We start from the raw sequence: 15,178 nt of genomic DNA on the forward strand, positions 1-15,178 counted from the left end.
GGCGGCCGCATCCATCTTCACCTTCCTTCCTTTCCAGGTCTGCGGACTCCGGCTGTATTACTGGCCGGAGCCGCGTGAGGTCACTCCCGCACATGCGCGCAGGAGCCGCCGGTCACGGCACAGGGCTCTGAAGGAACGGCACGGCGGCCGTTTCTTCAAAGCGCATGCGCGAGTACGTCATCAGCTGCATAAAATGTAAATAGCTCCTAAACGGTGCAAGTTTAGGAGATATTTAAAGTACCTATAGGTAAGTCTTATTACAGGATCACCCAGTGGCGGCTGGTGTATATGGGGCGCAGGGGTGCTGCCCCCCATCCATGTGTCCGGCCCCCTAATCTACATGTGGGGCGCCGGATCCATGGAGTTCAAAAGGGATTTTTTTTTTTTTAACCATGTGATTAGAGCCAGAGGCTCTCACAGGCTAAAAAAAGGGTGGGCTCGGGGCCCAGTGCCCACCAAGTTGTGTGACAATAGCGAATGAAAATTTGCTATTGTCACACGGATCCTCCTCCTGGCCAATCAGGAGAGGCCATGCTATTTGCCAATGAGGAGGAGGAGGGAGGAGACGCCAGGGAAGCCGCCACCGTCGCTGCCTGGGGAAGCTGCCGCCGGAGATGAAGCTGATGGGAGGCTTCTAATGGCGATGGGGGGGGGGGGAGGGTGGTGGTGGTGTGCGAGCCGGTGTGGTCCGGGGGGAAGTGGGTATGGTGTGGTCCCCCTGACGCCCCCCCCCCCCGGCCCATGGAGCACCAGCCGCCACTGGGATCACCTATAGATATAAGTTATAAAGGTGGGTTTACAACCTCTTTAATATAATATATTATAAAAGGTCTCAATGCTGTGAGGGTTTTACTTGACCATTTGCAAATTTTGGTTCCTTAACCACTTGCCGACCGCCGCACGACTATCTACGTCGGCGGTCAGCCCCTCACAGGCAAACTAACGTAGGGCTACGTTGCTTGCTTGTGAGGGTCTAGGGAGCGAGCGCGCGCCCCCCGGGGCGCGCTCCCGCTCCCGCGTGGTCACGGACCCCCCCGCGCGGGTGACCAGCGGACCCGATGTCCGCCGGTCACTCGGCGATCGGCGGGGGAGAGGGAGAATGTCAGGCAGCTTGTGTAAACAAACTGCCTGTCATTCTCTTCGCTGCAAAGACACTGATAAAACGGATCTGGTATGTAGATCCGTTGATCAGTGTCTTTACAGCTAGAGCCACAGCCAATCACAGTAGAAACCACGCCCCTAGGGACACACACAGCCCCTCCCTTCCAAATAAAGTTAACCCCTTCACTACCAGTGTATTTTTACAGTAACAGTGCATATATATAGCACTGATTACTGTAGAAATGTCACTGGTAACCCCAAAAGTGTCAAAAATGTCAGTCAAGGGTCCGATCTGTCCGCCGCAATGTCGCAGTACCGCAAAAAAAATCGCAGATCGCCGCCATTACGCGTTAAAAAAAAAACAACAAAAATGACAAAAATCTTTCCCTTTGTTAGTAAACGCGATAACTTTTGCGCAAACCAATCAAAATACGCTTTTTGCGATTTTTTTTACCAAACATAGGTAGCATAAAATAAATTGGCCGAAAATTTTTAAAAATTTTGATTTTTACATTTTTTTTTGGGGGAATTTCATATAAAAAAATGTGAAAAATATTGCTATTTTTGCAAAATTGACGCTCTTTTTTTGTTTATAGCGCGTGATCAAAAAATCGCACAGGTGATCAAATACCACCAAAAGAAAGCTCTGTTTGTGGGAAAAAAAGGACGTCAAATTCGTTTAGGTACAGCGTCGCACGACCGCGCAATTGTGCGTTAAATTCACGCAGTGCCGAATCGCAAAATACCCCCTGGTCGGAATGGGGGTAAAATCTTCCGGGGCTTAAGTGGTTAAAGCATAACTCTGCTTTTGTTGAGAAAAAAAACATTCCCCTCTGGGTGATCTCTGTACATTACAAGGATTGTAACAAACTTTGTTGCAGATTTCTACCTTTTGTTATTCTGAAGAAATCATTGTTTGTTCCTCTGTGCTGAGTGAGTCTAATGGGAGGAGTTTCATAATTATCTATCAGCTGTGGCAGCTGCAGGGCTCTAATGAGGAAAGCTGCTGGGCCTGAATCCCTTTAGACGTGTTCCTATTGGGAGTATCTCACCAAAAATGACATTTATGTTGCAGGGGATGCCAGAAATCTGACTTGTATCTTAGTGCAGAATTCTGGGAAAGTTGGTGAGCCAATCACACAAGCAGGAAATGATGTTTCAGGGGGTGTGGCCAGTATACATTCTGTGTACAGAACACCTCCAGGCGGAAAATTACAGAAAATTACAACAGCTGCAGATTGAAAAGGAAAGATCATTTTTAATAACATTCAATTACAATATGATTTGTGTTGCAATTGTATTCGCTATATTGTTTTTTCTTTATTTGTCTTTTTTTTCCCACGAAAGTGAAGTTACCCTTTAATGAAACCAACAGTCCTGTTCAGGGTAGAGGATGGTGATAGACCGAGGGTATCGCCAAACAAGCTCAGTTCCCCCGGATGGAGAGAGAGATATCTGCAATTAGAACCGGCTTTTATAATATATTATATTATGACCTTAGTGTGACAGTCCCCTCGTAGGCAATTACCCAGCACTGTATGTCCTCACTTTCTCCGATGTAGTAACCGGGAAGCGGCGTCATGATGCCACTTCCAGTTTACTCTGCGGCTAACGGCGCCAAATTTAAAAAACTGTCAGTATTCAAAAATGCAGATTCCAGCATTTTGAATACTTTGAAGTGCAGAGGAGGGGTTTGGGGTCTTTTAGACCCCCGATCCCTTCATAAAGAGTACCTGTCACTGCATATTGCTGTCACAAGGGATGTTTAAATTGCTTGTGACAGCAATAAAAGTGATCAGATTATTTAAAAACAAAAAAAAAAAAAAAAATGCTATAAAAAAAATTAAATAAAATAAATAGGAAAAAAAAATGTTAAAGCGCCCCCGTCGCCGTGAGCTTGCGCAAGAAAGAAAACGCACATGTTAGTGACGCCCGCAAATGAAAACGGTGTTCAAACCACGCATGTGAGGTATCGCCGCGATCCCCAGAATGAGAGCAAAAATTAGAGCCTACACTGGTAACTGTTAAACCTTTTTAAAATGTTGCCCATGGAGATTTTTAAGTATCGTTTTTTGTGGCCATTCCACGAGTGTGCGCAATTTTAAACCGTAACATATTAGGTGTCTGTTTACTTGGCGTGACATCATCTTTCACAATATACAAAAAAATTGGGCTAACTTTATTGTTTCTTTTTTTTTAATGCAGTGAAATTTATTTTTTTTCTAAAAAATTGCGTTTTAAAGACCATTGCGCAAATATCGCGTGACAAAAAATATTGCAACAACCGCCGTTTTATTCTCCATAATCTTTGCTTAAAAAAAAAAAAAAAAAAATATATATATATATATATATGTTTGCATAAATAGACACTGTTATATCAGAGCAGTATAAACATTCTGACACTATATATATACTGTATATATATATATATATATATATATATATATATATATATTTATTTATATATGTGTATATATATATTTATATATATATATATATATAGATTGATAGATAGATAGATAGATAGATATGTAATGTTTGGGGGTTTTAAGCAATTTTGTAGCAAAAAAAAAAACTGATTTTAACTTGTAAACAACAAGTGTCTGAAATAGGCTTGGTTATGTATATATATATATATATATATATATATATATATATATATATATATATATATATATATATATATATTAAGCAATTTTCTAGCAAATAAAACCCTGATTTTAACTTGAAAACAACAAGTGTCTGAAATAGGCTTGGTTATATATATATATATATATATATATATATATATATATATATATATATACATATATATATATAAACCAAGCCTATTTCAGACACTTGTTGTTTACAAGTTAAAATCATTTTTTTTTTTGCTAGAAAATTGCTTAAAACCCCCAAACATTACATATCTATATATCTATGTATATATATATATATATATATATATATATATATATATATATACACATATATAAATATATATATATATATATATATATATATATATATATATATATATACAGTATATATATAGTGTCAGAATGTTTATACTGCTCTGATATAACAGTGTCTATTTATGCAAACAAGCAAAGATTTGTAAGTTAGGAGATTCTGAACTTATTTCCATAAATCAACAAAATGCAAGATCGTTTTAAGTGACACTAAACTGAAGATAAGGATCATACAATTCTGTGCAAATATATATATATTTATTGAATACTTAAGTGCATGATAAAATGTCAAAATATAATTGGTGATAAACACAAAGTTTAGAATAAAATACAATGAAACAGATCACACAGGTAATATGAGAATAAAATCCAAGAATTTTGTCTCAGATTAACCGGTTGCTGACCGCCGCACGACTATGTACTGCGGCGGTCAGCCCCGGCCAGGCAGAGTGACGTATGCCTGGCAGCCATCAGAGATTTTGGGGCCCCTTACACAGTTTTAGGCCTGGGCCCTTCCCATGGATTCAACCGCCAACATTTCCTAGGGCCCACCTACCATGTCATCATCCTCCTCCAGTCCCATGTCCTCCTTCTCCTCCAGTCCTATTTCCTCCTTCTCCTCCAGTCCCATTTCTTCCTTCATCCCATGTCCTCCTTCTCCAGTCCCATCTTCTCCTTCCCAGGAAAATAAAGGTGAATGGTTCTAGTAAATGCCACCCCTCCTGTCCAAGAGTGAACAGCTGGAGAACAGGGGAGGGCAGGGCCTACAGCTGTGTGTAAGGGGGTAGTGAGGGGCAGGACACCCCACATAGTGCCAGTCTGCAAGGGAACGGCGGAGCTTACAATTGAGTGGTATTGCGAGGACAGTTTGCAACCCAACCCTGATTGGGGCCCCTCGGGATGCCTGGGCCCCCTACATGTGTATGGGCTGTACCCCCCTGATGGCAGCCCTGGACGTATGGATACGTCACTCGCCTGTCACTGACTTGCGAGCCTATTGCGGGCGCGCGCCCGCCGCGACTCATTCACAGACAAGTCAGTGCGTGTGTCCGGCGGACTCGATGTCCGCCGGACACACTACGATCGCTCCTGTGAAGGGAGAAAGGCGGAGCGGCTTATGTAAACAAGCCACCCGTCATTCTCCCTGGTGTAAAAATGAAGATCAGACAGTTCTACTATGTAGAACTGTTGATCTTTGTTTTTACACCAATAGCAATGTCCCTGCACAGTTAGAAACACGCCCCTAGGACACACTTAACCCCTCCCTGTCCAATAAAGTTAACCCCTTCCCTGCCAGTGTCATTTTTGCAGTAACAGTGCATATGTATAGCACTGATTACTGCAGTAATGTCACTGGTACCCCCAAAAGTGTCAAAAATGTCAGTCAAGGGTCCGATCTGTCCGCCGCAATGTCGCAGTACCGCAAAAAAAATCGCAGATCGCCGCCATTACTCGTTAAAAAAAAAAACACCAAAAATGACAAAAATCTTTCCCTTTGTTAGTAAACGCGATAACTTTTGCGCAAACCAATCAAAATACGCTTTTTGCGATTTTTTTTACCAAACATATGTAGCGTAAAATAATTTGGCTGAAAATGTTAAAAAATTTTGATTTTTACATTTTTTTGGGGGGGAATCTCATATAAAAAAAATGTGAAAAATATTGTTATTTTTGCAAAAATTACGCTCTTTTTTTGTTTATAGCGCATGATCAAAAAATCACACAGGTGATCAAATACCACCAAAAGAAAGCTCTGTTTGTGGGAAAAAAAGGACGTGAAATTCGTTTAGGTACAGCGTCGCACGACCGCGCAATTGTCCGTCAAAGTCACGCAGTAAAAAATCGCAAAAAAAACCCTGGTCTTTTAGCAGCCAAATCCTCCGGGGCTTAAGTGGTTAATAAAATGAATTTTAATAAGTCTCTAAAAAGACTTTTAGAGGATGATTAATAGTCTACCAGGAAGACATAAAATATGGCAACCAACATGACAGATGTGACATGTGACTTTTCTCTCATCCGACAGATATTCAATTCCTATGTTTTAAATAAAGTTGCATGGATCAACATTGTTGCACCACGCCTCAAAAAGTCCAGATTAGTTTTGGTAAAATATGTTTCTATTTAGTTAATCTATTATAAATAATACATCACAACTGAACCATATACTAAAGCCAAAATTGCTTACAATTTCAAGAAAAGAAAATTAAACCAATCATACTGCAGTTAGAATGGTCCCAAATTCAAATCTTGATACTAAGAGTTTCAATGATGGATCAGTTAGGTGCATCTAATTAAAGCAGATCGATATGTAATGTTTGGGGGTTTTAAGCAATTTTCTAGCAAAAAAAAAAAAAAAATTATTTTAACTTATAAAGTTTTAGAAATAGGCCAGTCCTTAAATGGTTAAAAAATACTTTCCAATCACTTTAACAGAGAATTCCAGCACAGCTACAATGTACACCCCCAAATGTCATACTGCAAAGTGCCAGGGAAAGAATAATAAATATTGGATAAATATCCCCCTCATTTTTTTTTTCTGTTGAAGTCTCACATTATTCTCACTTGGGAGTAATAAAAGCTTTAAACGTGACTTTGGGTAATGTGTGATTTCATGACATTAAATTAACAGTCTATAGAGGAAGGTATAATTATAACACCTCATTTTTTGTCACATGACTTACGGCTCATTTTCACCCTGTCTGCTAATTGTAATTAAAATCCACCGGAACGAGGAGCTCACAATCACTTGAGAAAAGATTGTTAGCAAATACAGCATGGGGGTTCTAGAGTTGTTAAAGAACCTCCACCCCCCCCCACCCCCATTCCTGCCCTCTTTAACCACTTTCATCCCCTTCCTGCCCAGGCCAATTTTCAGCTTTCAGCGCTCTTACACTTTGGATGACAATTGTGCGGTCGTGCAACGCTGTATCCATAATTTATCTTTTTTTTTTTCACACAAATAGAGCTTTCTTTTGGTGGTATTTAATCACCGCCTGGTCTTTTAGTTTTTGCTAAAAAAACAACAAAAAAGACAGAAAATTAAAAAAAAATAAGTTTTTCTTTGTTTCTGTCTGTAAATTTTGTAAAGAAGTAATTTTTCTCCTTCATTGATGGGCACTGATGAGGCGGTACTTATGGGCACTGATAAGGATGGACTGAAGGGCACTGATTAGGTGGCTCTGATGAGGAGACACTAATATGCCGCACTGATGGGCACTGATATGCGGCACTGATAGGCATTGATAGGTGGCACTAATGGGCATTGATAGGTGGTACTCATAGGCAACACTGGTGGGCAATGATAGGCAGCATGGATAGGTGAATTTACACTTACACGGCATCAGAAGAGAGCGCACAAATAAGGATTCCTATTGAAAGACGCCACTGCCTGCAGTGCAGACCACGTGGTGTGGCGGCATGGCTGCTCCGCCCGATGCGTTTCTCCTTACTAGGCGTCAGCTTGGCTATGCTCCGGTCCCAGCTGATGCCTAGTAAGGAGAAACGCGTCGGGGGAGCTGCCACGCCGTCACGCCACGTGGTCTGCACTGCAGGCGGCCGCGTCTTTCAACGGGAATCATTGTTTGTGCATTCTCTTCTGATGCCATGTAAGTGTAAATCCTCCTCTAATAAAGCTATTTATAAGGGTAATGCACTATTGGCACTTTATTTTTCCTATCTTGGGGGAGTTATATAAGAGAAAGTCATCTTCATCCATATATGTGAGTTCAATACACCCCAGTGAAGGGAAGGATACCTCACGTCTCAGGAATTGTACCTCTTCTTTGCCCCAAAGAAGTCATCACTGGGGCTCCCTCCGCCCTGAATCCTATTTCCTATTATCTGGATCAGCTCCATCTAGTGGCCATAATGTTGTATTTCAGTGATTTATTCTATTCGTTATGACTAACATTCGACCTGGAGAGAAGGGAGGAGGTAATCCTTGAAGGTGCACATCCGTTTCTCCTTGTGGTAGTATCAGAGTATCAGAGTGGCAACCTCAGCCTGGGCTCCAACCAGGCCACGCCCTCCAACCAGTTTCACCCCTCCGGAGCTTAGTCATGAAGCGAAGGGCTGGAGGGCTCCCTCCACCTTAAATCTGTCCTGGGCAATAGAAGGGATCCAAGGCTTCCAATCATGTGACCACCGTGACAGCCAACCCCATTAGTCACATGACTAGGAGGTCTATCCGGTCTCCCCGCACCGGGCATAAAGACCCACCTAACGGGATGCCATGGATGGGTGGGAAAAGGGTTAAAATTGAAAAAAAAAATACAGAAAATACAAGTGGAGATATTGCCAACAACAAATAGTCCATTTTAGCTTTTAATTTTATAATTAATAAAACAATAATTCTAATTGATCGCTATGGACAGCAATTGTACTTTTGTCCTTTTCTCCAGTTTTAATGATTGAACCCTGCAGTTAATGATTTGCTCTCTTAATAACAATGAAGAGTATAAAAGTGGCATTTAATTAGCAATTTCAGCCATCCTGACATTCAAGTCCAAGATCCAGCCAAGCATGCAATTGGACAATAAAAAAGCATCAGCAGCAAGCAAGGTCATCCGTACCTCCTGTAAGCATGTTTACAGTGTTAGACTGACAGAACTGCTCAAAGAATAAAAAGCCTGATTGGCCCACACAATTGGCCATGCCTTATTCAGCCTTGTTGGATAGTGAGTTACAGGAAGCTAATAGACCAAAGTACTAGAGTCCTAAAGTATAACTAGAGGCAGGTTTTTTTTTCTTGTTTTGTTGTTTTTTTAGTTTTTAGAACAGGAATAAAATAGAAATCTTTCAATGGGGACACCAATTCTGATGACAACCAGTGATTCCCGCACTTTTCCTCTCACTTTCTGTTTTGTCTATGGGACAGGAAGTGAAGGGAAATCTCCCTAATGGGACACAAATGGGCAAAAAAAAATAAAAAATTGACAGGGGTTATAACCCTCCCTTACCCTAAATAAAAAATAAAGTTTTGACTTTAGTTCTACTTCTACTTTAAAGCTGAATTCCAGGAAAATGTGAAGGCACACTATGCGTTAAGGCCAAGGAGGTGCATGACATCTCCTGGGCTTCATTTTATTATTTACATCTGACGGTTTTATTGCACTGCTAGAAGACGGCTGTCGTTGTATTTTTCGGGAGCCCAGCGCTGATGCTTCAGGTCTCAGCATCCTCAACATTAGAGTCGGTGCAGCTGCTATGCTCCCCCCTCCCTTCCTTCTTCCCAATCACAGCAGCCCTTGTACTATGTGAACTCATTCACAAAATACAAAGGCTTCTCTGAAGGGGCAGCAGAGGGGAGGGCGGGCATAGCTGCTCTGTGTGCCTCTCTCTCATCTCTCACAGCCCTGAGTTTCAGTGTATGCTCCAGCAGAGCCATAAACCTGTCAGATATAAATAACATTGATAAGTTGAGGAGATGTTATGCGCCTCCTTGGACTTAATCATAGTGTGCCTTCACAGGAATAAAATGGAAATATTTCAATGGGGACACCAATTCTGATAACAACCAGCGATTCCCTCACTTTGGAGAGATTTTCTCTCACTTTCTGTTTTGTCTATGGGACAGGAAGTGAAGGGAAATCTCCCCAATGGAACACAGATGGCAAAAAAAAAATCTTGACAGGGTTATAACCCTCCCTTCCCCTATCCAAAATGAAACAAAGTTTTGCAGCTTCCACTTTACAGCTGAATTCCAGGAAAATGTGAAGGCACACTATGCAATAAGGCCAAGGAGGGGCATGATATCTCATGGGATACATTTTATTATTTACATCTGACAGTTTTATTGCACTATCGCTGTATTTCTGGGAGCCCAACGCTGGTGCTTCAGGTCTCAGCATCTTCAACATTAGAGTCGGTGCAGCTGCTATGCTCGCCCCTCCCCTCCTCCTTCCCAATCACAGCAGCCCTTGTACTATGTGAACTCATTCACAAAATACAAAGGCTTCTCTGAAGGGGCAGCTGAGGGGAGGGCGGGCATAGCTGCTCTGTGTGCCTCTCTCTCGTCTCCCACAGCCCAGCGTTTCAGAGTATGCCCCAGCAGAGCCATAAACCTGTCATATATACAGTAAAATAACATTGGTAAGTTCAGGAGATGTCATGCACCTCCTTGGACTTAACCATAGTGTGCCTTCACAGGAATAAAATGGAAATCCTTCAATGAGGACACCAATTCTGATGACAACCAGCGATTCCCTCACTTTGGAGAGATTTCCTCTCACTTTCTGTTTTGTCTATGGGACAGGAAGTGAAGGGAAATCTCCCAAATGGGACAGAAATGGCAAAAAAAAAAAAAAAAAAACTTGATAGAGGTTATAGCCCTCCCTCCCTTACCCTATCCAAAATGAAACATAACGTTTTGCCTTTAGTTCTACTTCTACTTTAAAGATGAATTCCAGGAAAACGTGAAGGCATACTATGTGTTAAGGCCAAGGAGGTGCATGATATCATGGGAATGTCGTAGATTGCCGGTTGGCGAACTTACCCAGAAGTGGGAACAGGTACCTGTCAAAACCAGGTACCCGCTCCCCCCCCCAAAAACTGCCAAATTTTACAGTGGAGGGGGGGGGGGGGGGTGGGTGCGCACAAGTGGAGCTTCCCTTTTTGGGTGGCGCTCCCCTTTAAGTTTAATTTAACCGCTTGTTGACCAGCCGCCATAGCCGTTTTACTGCGGCAGGTCGGCTCTGTTATGAGAAACGACGTACCTGTAGCGCACGCCCATTGGCCACAGGGGGAGCCAATCTGTGGGTCCGGCGGCCGCGATTGTCAACGGGCGGCCGCGATCACTCCCCTTGCAGACAGAATGGTTGTAAACATGGCAGACTACTGTTCTGTCAGTTATGAACACAGGGCTGCTGTGTTTCTCCTATTTAGGGAGACAGGTCTCTATGTTCATGCAGCAAGCCCATCCCCCACACAGTTAGAAAGCACCCCCTAGGGACACATTTAACCCTTTGATTGCCCCTGGTGTTAACCCCTTCCCTGCCAGTTTCATCATTACAGTAACGGTGCATATTTTTAGCACTGATTACTGTAGAAATGTCACTGACCCCCCAAAAGTGTCAAAAATGTCAGTCAAGGGTCCGATCTGTCCGCTGCAATGTCGCAGTCCCGCTTAAAGTCGCTGATCGCCGCCATTACTAGTAAAAAATAAATAAATAAAAATGACATAAATCTTTTCTCTAGTTTGTAGACACAATAACTTTTGCGCAAACCAATCAATATACACTTATTGGGATTTTTTGGGGGATACGTAGCAGAATACAAACTAGGCTTAAAATTATGAAAAAATTTGATTTTTAATTTTTTTTTATTAAATGTGTTTTATAGCAGAAAGTAAAAAATATTGTTTTTTTTTTTTTTTTCAGAATCGTCGCTATTTTTTTGTTTATAGTGCAAAAAATAAAAACCACAGAGGTGTTCAAATACCACCAAAAGAAATCTCTATTTGTGGGAAAAAAAAAGTAAATCAATTTTATTTGGGTACAGTGTTACACGTCCGCGCAATTGTCCGTTAAAATAACGCAGTGGCGAATCGCAAAAAATGGCCTGGTCATTAAGGGGGCAAATCCTTCCGTAAGTGGTTAAAGAAAACACATTTACTTACCATGAATAAGATAAGAGAATCTTTATGACAACCCCATATCCGAAATGATTCTTTGTCAACGCCAGTCACAGCCTCCACACCGTCCTTCGAAACCTGGAAAGAGAGGCGATGCAGTTATGGGGTCTGATCAGAAACGTGAAAAACGTATTGATAATAATAATCATCAATCTTTCACGACCATTCTGAATTTTCTGCCCAACCCTGAATCTGAGCTAGTTGAACCCCAGGCACACAAATTTTTATTTAACCCCTATGGCGCCAGCCACACTCAAATATGTGGCCTCTCGGAAGGTGGGCCTTGGTGCGAGCGGCCACATATTTGCGCTCATTAGTGTAAATACAGCTGTGCCGAGAGCGCGCGTGCTGCACGCTCCCGTCACAGTTACCGGTAGCTAACAGAAAGCAAGTAGCGATTGGGAGCTTTACAATCATGCAGAGTTGTATAAAGTACTCGAAACCCATACTTGAGTAAAAGCACAAGTGCTCGATCAAAAAGTGACTTGAGTAGAAGTGGAAGTGCACGATCAAAAAGTGACTTGAGTAAAAGTACAAGTGCTCGATCAAAAAGTGACTTGAGTAAAAATACAAGTGCTCGATCAAAAAGTGACTTGAGTAGAAGTACTAAAGTATTCAACATTTTTTGTACTTACAGTAATTATTGCAAGTAGTTTTTTTTTAAATTTTGCACTCAAGTACTGAAAGTAAAAGTACCAGTAGTTTTGAAAAAAAATTGCTACTCAAGTACTGAAAGTAAAAGTACAAGTACTGTGTTATGTAGTTATTAAAGAAAGAAGTCAAAAGTTTGAACATCATATTGTTTTTTATTATTTCAAATGCAGCTTTTATTTATGCATACAGTAGCAATTATTTTCGTATGCGCTGATAATACACATGGTTTGAGCTTCATGAAACCTGCCATCTACTGTTCTGGCAGTGGTAATTTTTATAATAGTAACGAGTAACTATGCAGCACAAAAAAAAATACCGGAGTAGAAGTATTGAAATCATTGAAAAAATGTAGTGAAGTAAAAGTGGAAGTAGGAGAAAAAAATTCTACTCCAGGAAAGTACAGATACCGCCTTTCCGTACTTAAGTACAGTAGTGAAGTAGTTCTACTTAGTTACTATACATCTCTGCAATCATGTGACCCCTGTGACAGCCAATCACGGTGGTCACATGATCATAAACCGCGCTTCACCTCCCGGCATCCTAAGCCCCTTAAAGGGCCTGGAGGCGCCAGCTCCAAGAGGTTTATTATACTGCCCTAATAGCCGCAAAGGATAAAAATCCCCATTTTCCAAGATATTACCTGTCACTGTGCTGTGCATAGCCTGTGCAAAGAGCAGAGCAGTGGGAGGGGCCCAGCAGGCCCCACCCACTACAAGCTTCCTGCAGAAAATACATTAGGGGCGGAGAGCAGGCCAGTCACCCTGCACAAGGAGAAATGAAAAAAAAATGAATGTTTTAGACTTCTAGACAAAGTTTATATTTATCAAAATAAACAACATATATATATATATAAATAAAAATTAAAATGAAAAATGAAAAAAAAAAAAATGAAAAAAGGAACAAGAAAAACACTTATACAAAAAGGGGGGGGGGGGGGAGAAAAAAGAGATGCCTCCATCATGGAACCATGCTATTACTTTTTTCAATCAGTAACCCAGGTCCTGAACTCTGGAGAGAAGCAAGGGAGAGCCATGGGGGTCCATAAATTTAATCACTGTTCTGTTTTATAATTTTCCCGTGACAGAAAATAGATCACAGGTGGCATCTAATTCCACCACCCATTCCACCATTGATGGTAGGTCTCCAATATCCAGGAATTACAGCTCTTCCTACTGAGAGGAAATGTCTTAAAACATATTTTTTAGCTAATTAAATAGGGCCCGGAATGATAGAGAGTAATACTACTGTGGGCGTATTATCAACTTTGGTCCCCGTTAACTTGTTGCACAAATTAACGATCATTGCCCAAAATAATAATATTAATACACATACTCTAATATTTCGTTGGCTTTGATTACGGCATGCATTCGCTGTGGCATTGTTTCGATAAGCTTCTGCAATGTCACAAGATTTATTTCCGTCCAGTGCTGCATTCATTTTTCACCAAGATCTTGTATTGATGATGGGAGAGTCGGAGAACTGCGCTAAACCTTCTCCAGCACATCCCAAAGATTCTCAATGGGGTTAAGTTCTGGACTCTGGTGGCCAATCCATGTGTGAAAATGATATCTCATGCCCAATGAGCCATTCTTTCACAATTTGAGCCCAATGAATCCTGGCATTGTCATCTTGGAATATATCCGTGCCATCAGGGAAGAAAAAACCCATTGATGGAATAACCTGGTCATTCAGTATATTCAGGTAGTCAGCTGGCCTCATTCTTTGGGCACATGCAGTAACTATCCAATAGGAGAGTTACTGTATGCTTAGTTTAGTTAGTTGCTTAGTTAATTCTAGGTGGCAACTATTTTATTTGGCCAGGCAGTGTATAATAATGGGAGGACATTCCCACCAAATATGGGTCATAGTCCCCTTGACTCTATGGTAATGCTAACAGGTGTCAGGGACAGTGGGACAGATACGATCCAGTGATTTTTTTCCTTTCTATATCCCATTGTGCAGATTTCTCTCCAAAGTTGTCCTCATTGGAAGACTTCCCCTCTGTCCTTATTGACACTCAGAACTTATCAGGTTGGTTTTCTCTTCACTTTCCTTCCTGAATGGGGATGTGCTGAAAGTTCAGTCTAAACTTTGCATATTCAGGCGTTTGTCCAAGCGATTCCTCTAAGCCCCCCCACCCTCAGACCCCACAACCACCGGGCCAGTGTTGTGGGAGAGAGGCCCTTGTCCTCATTAACATGGGAACAAAAGTACTTTGCCATGGGGGTCCCCACTGGCAAGGTACCCCCCCCATGTTGGGGACATGTGGCCTGGTATGGTTCAGGAGGGAGTGCACTGTTGTGGGAGAGATGCCCTCGTCCTCATTAACATGGGAACAAAGCACATTGCCATGGGGTCCCCACTGGCAAGATACCCCCCCCCCCCCCATGTTGAGGACATGTGGCCTGGTATGGCTCAGGAGGGAGTGCACTGTTGTGGGAGAGAGGTCCTTGTCCTCATTAACGTGGGAACAAGGTACTTTGCCAGGGTTCCCACTGGCAAGGTTCCCCCCCATGTTGAGGGCATGTGGCCTGGTATGAGTCAGGAGGGAGTGCACACGCTCATCCACCATCCTTTCCTGGCCTTCCAGGCTGCATACTCAGATAATAGTCTAGAATGGATTTTGGGTGGGACTTCAGGAGGTCAGGACTCTGTGCAGGCCAGTCAAGTTCCTCCACCCCAAACTCGCTCATCCATGACTTTATGGACCTTGCTTTGTGCACTGGTCCAAACCATTTGGTGGAGAGGGGATTATGGTGTTGAATTGTTTTTTAGAGGTTGGGCTTGGCCCTTTAGTTCCAGTAAAGGAAACTCTTAAGGCGTCAGCATACCAAGACAT

At 42.0% G+C, this 15,178-nt stretch overlaps 1 protein-coding gene across 1 annotated transcript in view; it reads right to left on the reverse strand.

Annotated features, from left to right (window-relative positions):
- PTPN5 (protein tyrosine phosphatase non-receptor type 5) overlaps positions 1-15,178 on the reverse strand; it is a 147,774-nt gene that overhangs the window by 86,998 nt on the left and 45,598 nt on the right. The window contains exon 2 of the mRNA XM_082269989.1: positions 11,671-11,763. The gene's annotated coding sequence lies outside the window, so the exon portion shown is untranslated. The remainder of the gene's footprint in view (positions 1-11,670; positions 11,764-15,178) is intronic.

This window comes from Pelophylax lessonae, assembly GCF_965119305.1.
Source record: "Pelophylax lessonae genome assembly, chromosome: 10".
Taxonomy (NCBI): domain Eukaryota; kingdom Metazoa; phylum Chordata; class Amphibia; order Anura; family Ranidae; genus Pelophylax; species Pelophylax lessonae.